The sequence below is a fragment of the Ammospiza caudacuta genome, chromosome Z (genome assembly GCF_027887145.1).
Source record: "Ammospiza caudacuta isolate bAmmCau1 chromosome Z, bAmmCau1.pri, whole genome shotgun sequence".
Classification (NCBI taxonomy): domain Eukaryota; kingdom Metazoa; phylum Chordata; class Aves; order Passeriformes; family Passerellidae; genus Ammospiza; species Ammospiza caudacuta.
Genome location: NC_080632.1, coordinates 59,910,861 through 59,916,860, shown reverse-complemented (window position 1 = coordinate 59,916,860; position 6,000 = coordinate 59,910,861). Strand labels below are relative to the sequence as shown.

At 38.3% G+C, this 6,000-nt stretch overlaps 1 protein-coding gene across 5 annotated transcripts in view; it reads left to right on the top strand.

Moving 5' to 3' along the window:
* Window positions 1-1,297: 1,297 nt before the first annotated feature.
* MEF2C (myocyte enhancer factor 2C) overlaps window positions 1,298-6,000 on the top strand; it is a 121,434-nt gene continuing 116,731 nt past the window's right edge. For all 5 annotated transcript variants that reach the window (XM_058824196.1, XM_058824195.1, XM_058824200.1 and 2 more), the window contains exon 1: window positions 1,298-1,687. The gene's annotated coding sequence lies outside the window, so the exon portion shown is untranslated. The remainder of the gene's footprint in view (window positions 1,688-6,000) is intronic.

Below are 6,000 nucleotides of genomic sequence, written 5' to 3'. Positions count from 1 at the left end.
GTATATGCAAGATCCAGTTTTACTCAAATCACTGCATGTGCTTAATCTGGATTCGAACTAACAGTGCAGTCCTTTCAGTTCAGTTTTAGTAGCGACTGAACCTATTAAAAATAAAATAAAGCCCTGTCCACACACAGCGTGCTCTCAAGGCTGCATTTCTGCGGGTGAGACTGGCCTGAGACCATCTCCGGCAGTTTCCCGCGGCCGGGCCGTGCTGGAGGAGGCGAGCGGGCCGGGATGTGGCCGCTGTGATCGCGGGGAAAGCGCCGCTGAGCCGGGGCTGCGCCGGAGCCGCTCCCCGTGCCGCGGGGCGCGGAGCCGGCGGACTTGGGAAAGTTGGGCTGCTCAGCAGGCGCCGGTCTCGGGAGGGGGAGCCCAGCCAAGGGGCCGGGCAGGAGGTCTCGGGGGCGGGGGCAAGTGCCGGAGAGCCGCAGCCCTACTGCGCTCCGGAGGCGGCGCCGGGGTAGGCGCCCTCTGGGTCGCACTGCAGGCCGCGGGCCGGCTGCCCCCTCTCGGCGCCCGCCCCTTCCCGACCGAGGTGAAGCCGCTCCGAAGGTACCGCCTCGGGGGTGGCGGGGATGCGACAACAGGGGCGTTCCGAACCCTGGGCTCTGCAGGTCCCCGGGCGCGGTGAGCTTGGTTACTCCCCAAGCCGGGACCTGACCGGCCGCGCTGACCGGCCCCAGATGCGCTGCCGCGGGCGATGCGCGCCTCCCAGGTTCGCAGCCCTCCTGCCTTCCCTCCGCACTCTGTGCTACCCCGCCAGGAGGGGGGAAAACACTCAGCGGCTCGCCGCCTTGTCTTCGCTTTGTGTAATAAAGGATGTCATTAGGTTTGCGTGTGGCATATGCCATTACCCCCACCGTAAAACTAAAATTAGCAAAATGTCAGGAATGGAAAGATTGATTCACCCAAGATGCAATTATCATTTTAAAAGTGCTTGATTGAGGTGCTGATGCTCAGTGATTTATTCTGCATACCATATACATAATTAAAGTAGTGTAGTGGAGCAATTTATCAATCTAGTTTAGACTAGAGGGGCAAGGAACTGCTGCCGCTGCTGCTGCTGCTCTATGTTTGTTTTATTAAAACGCTTTCGAGATCTGATCCCGCCCCCTTTTTGTGAGACTGAAACTGATTATTTCTTGAGTTTGGGAGGAGAGAGTCATTCGTTTGGGATTGTGGGAGAGGTAGAGAAATAGAGACACGATAAAAAGAAGAAAAAGGAGGAAGAGAGAGAAGTAGAAAAGGACACCTCATCAGGAGAAAGGTTTGAATCCCTTTCTCGCCTCCCCCTTCCCCTCCGCGATGTTACAGAGGCTGTGAGCTATTCGCCTTTTCCCATTCGCCTGCTGCCACTTCCTTCCTGGACGATCTCAGGACGAGTCCGGTTACTTTTAATCCGACCAGCAGCTCAGGCACTTTCTCCTCCTCCACGCAGCACACACGCGCACACACGCGCACCACACACACGCACACGCACACGCACACGCATACACCCCAGGCATCTTCTGGCTGCTTATTGGATTGACTTTGAAGGTTGTGTGTGTGATTCAAGGCGGCTGCATGTTGAACCAGGTGGTGAATATTTAAGACTGGAAGAAGTAAAGGGATTTTTTCTTTTTCCTATGAAAGGAAAATATCTGAAGGACTAGTCTGATCAGCCAAACAGCTAACTGTTTACAATGTAAGTACATGTGAAATTCAGCGTCAGAATAAAATGTGGTGGGCATGGTACAAAAGCCCTAGGTGCATTTCCTATCGCGTTTGAATAATGTATCAGTCATTTTATGTAAACTGGGATTGAGGTTGCTTGCAGACTTTTAGTGTGTGACTGTGCAGTTGCTTAAAAGTGGCTTGCTAAAAACGAGTTAAATCTCTAGTAAATTATGGCGAACTTGTCTCTATCAGTGTGATAAGTGTTTAAACTTCGATGAAGTTAGTTTACATAATTTTTGTTCTTGATATTATGAAGAACTGGAAGCTTATTTGATTTAGATGGCTCTTAGTTGATTTAAAAGCTATGACCTTGTAGTGCTTGCACTCTGATTTATCAGACTAGGGAAACAATCTAGTTTCAGTGAAATGCTCTTAAACTTAGTTGTATCACAGGCTCTTCAGTCTTGAGTTTAAGTAGTGCATGCTTGCAAGTGTTCAACTTTGTACATCTTTCATCTGAATTACTTATGTTTGAGATGGAAAGACCCCTTGCATTTATGTGGGAACTTAAGTGATGGTCTGCAAGCCGATTTTGGAACAGTATGCTTTGGTCTTTACACAGTACTTTGAGTAATCTTTAAATTTTTTACGCAAAGGAGCTAATCAGAATTACAGAACTAGCTGACATAATTGCAGTACAATCACTTACAGGCTAAGATAAAGTTTAATGTAAATGAGACACTTGTAAGATTATTGTTGCATTATATAATTAGAATACTTATTATTTCCCATAAAACTTAGCGTGACCTCTTGTCAGCCTGAAAAACAAAACAAGTACAAAAAACAAGTTAATAATGCCATTTCCATACTACTACTACTAACAATAATAATAAGAAGAAAGCAATGCAGCATGGCGCAAAACAAAATTCAATGAATCATTGTGGGTATCTAAGCATTGTCTTTTATAGAAAAGTTCTATTTTCTTTATTGTGTGTAATGATTATTATTACCAAATAACTACATACTTAAATAAATACTGTAATAGACAATTTAAGACTAAAGGTTTAAGAGAATTAAACAGAGAAAGGCACTTTACTAGTACTTTGCTGATGATCAGAAAATAATAGCTTTGACACAAAATTTTCCTTGCACATATCTGACAATCACCTTAATGGCATATGTCCTAGTTTCATATCTTTACTTTAAAATAACTATAAGATGAATGACAAACTATTGTAGGAGCAACTTCTCATTTTGAAGGCTAGATATCTTTTATTATCACTTTCCTGCTATTGTGTTTGAGTTTATATGATATAGAGTATAATAACTAATCCCTAGATGCTTGGCAGGGCAAGGAAATAGTACCACCTGTGAACCACTACTCCAACACATACTAATTTTCAGTGCAAACGATAAGTCATATGCTTTCTCTGGGCATTTGTTACATTGTGAACTGTATATATTACAGGATTTCAAGTAACTTACTTTAAGTCCAAAACCCACAAAACTTTCTCACTTTATTAGTTTTCCTAAAATATCCATTATATTATTCCTTCTGTGTTAATGAGTACATAATTCATAATGGGTCTATGCTGAAATATCTGCCCACAAGTCTGTCCTTTTGGAAGTAATAGAAAAATTTCTTGAAAAACAACTTAAGGCAATGGCCCTTAATCCCAGGTGTCTATGTTCCTGGTTGCACATGTACTTTTAGTTTAAAAACTCACTGTTCATGTATGTTTATCCTAATATGCTCTACATAGTATGAGAAGGTAGCTCTGGGACCTGAACGTGGAAAGGCTCTTTCATGCGAGGAGTTCTTACACAACTAGCCCCACTGTCAATGCTGAGACTACTTGTAAGAAAATGAGCAAGTCACAGGGATAACAATTTACAGGATCAGGACCCAAAGAGACTAAACCTCTTGCCTGTCCTAAAGCTTTCATAGGATAGAGATGTAAAGAATGTCACTTTCAATGTCTTATAAAAGAATGCATGGATCAGATACTCTCTGCATCCTCTTAAGATTATTTGACCGAGAAAAACGGAAATGTAAGTTTAGGAGCCTTATTAAAATTGGTACTAAATGGTGAATAGTGTGGGAGATTAAGTCTTTTACAGTTATGTTCCCGAATTTCTAGTTTTAGACCGTAATAAGAAAATTAATTAAAATAATTTCTTACTGTGAATTTTCTTACAATATGGGATCCACATTTTTTTCCTTTTTTTTAGACATTTCTTCTACCTGCAACATGTATATTTAAAACCAGACATACCTTTCTTAAATGGTTCTTTTTTAAAAAATGCCTATAATGTTAAAGACAAAGAGAAATGAAATTCCTGGTGCTTTTCACAAAAGTTTGCTTAAGAAATATTTTGGTAACTCATTATTCAGTAGATAAAAGTAATCATATAGAAACTTAGGAACTGAGCAGGAGTTGTAAATAGAATATTTTGCTAACTTAATTTCTTTTACTTTTACTTTTCTCTAGAACAGATTAATTTATTGTTAATCAGGATAGTTTAGTTCATTTTCAGAGACAGCTGAAGTTATTTCTACATTCCTTTAAAGAAGAAGTCATTAATTGTTACTAGGCTCTTGAAAGAAAAAAGACTTGGTGTTTGATACATTAAGGTCTATTTTTTCTGTTTGATATAATTATTCAAAATTGTGTGATATTTTTCCAAAAATCAAGTAAGGTGTATTGGTATTTTTTCAAAAAAACTGATGATGGAGATGAATCTATATAAACTGTTATGTAATTTCCAAAAATTTATAGTCCTTGCTTCAGCATCCTGAATCATGGCCAAAACACTTACATTTTTTATGCATTTTATGTTTTTTAATTTTACTATTTGATATCAGCAGAGAGATTTTGCTATATCCTCATTTATGCTCTGTAATGATTTCGGTACAAAATATTTTTAAAATAATACATTTAATTCTGAAAGCTAGAAAATTTTGAGCTTAACAAACAGAGTTAGAATTCTGATATTTGAAAAGGATGAAAATAGAATTTTGGATCCTGCTTTAGAAGCAAGATGGATTCAGAAGAACTTTGGTCAGCAAACACTGATTGTGCAAGTGAAAAATTGAAAAACTGAATTTTTAAACTATTTTTAGAAGTAATTACTTGAGTCCTCTGACCAGCTTTAAGGTCATTTTCTTAGAACTGATGATCAGTGATACATATGGACAGGTGATTAAAAGCTAGTGTCTTCAGCCCTCCACTTTATTGTCACTGTCTCATTGACTGCCTGCAGGAGAGGTTGTCTATTCACTGAGATCTGTCATCTTTAGGAAATCAGACCAGCTTATAGGGGCGATTCACAAAACCAACAGTGACAACAAAGTCTTATGTGCCTTACAAAAGAAGGATTAGGCAGTTCACATGTCATTTTGATTGGACAGCAATAAAAGCTGATTGCTGTGGCATATCAAGACACACTTCACTTTTAAGTGATTATTGTATGAGACAACTAGAACTCTGTTGGTTAGTCATTTTTAAATGTAATTCAAATCATGGAAAACTCAATTTTGACCATTACTGGACATATATGACTTTATAGTGAAAGTACAGCCACTTGTAGCATTGTTACACAAATTTTATAAAAACTTCTTAATACACCACTTTGGAGAAAAACAAATAAAATGTGGTTGATTCTTGGTTCTTGGATTTTTTAAAAAATATATTTGTCTAGATATTTTTCTGTAATCACAATTTAACGTTACTAAAAGTGACTAGGCTCTAAAAAGTGTCTAGAACTATACTAAATTCACTGCACTTAACCATATTAAGAGCTTATGAGCACAGGAGTGTGCCTAAAATGTGTCAGGGCTTCACAAATTTAGCAGAAGTTATAATATTGAACAACAACTAAAGAATCTTATTTTATTCTCTTATTTTTTAAAATATAATGGGTTTAAAAACTATTATTTGTGTTGCATGTGTGTAGTCTGATTTGAAAATAGCCAAGAAATTAAGTGCTGCCCCTGTATTATTAAATATGTCATTTATCAGTGAGAATAGAGTTTTTTCCTGTTTGCATAATTTAGTTAAAATGTACAGCCTTAACATTTAGAAGTATGGAAATAGAAAGCTGATAAATTCTATGATAATTTCATATAATATTTCAAAAGAACTCTTTTTTTACCCAACTGATGCCTCCTAGTGTTTCACATAATAAAACACTAATGAGTCAACCATAAATGTAAACATTATTCTTTCATTTTCTTCATCTTATGTGGTACATAAAATTAATATTTGTTTTTAATTTTGTATGCATTATTTTAATCAGACAAGAAACTCTTATAAATTCAGATGTCTCATTTTAATGGAT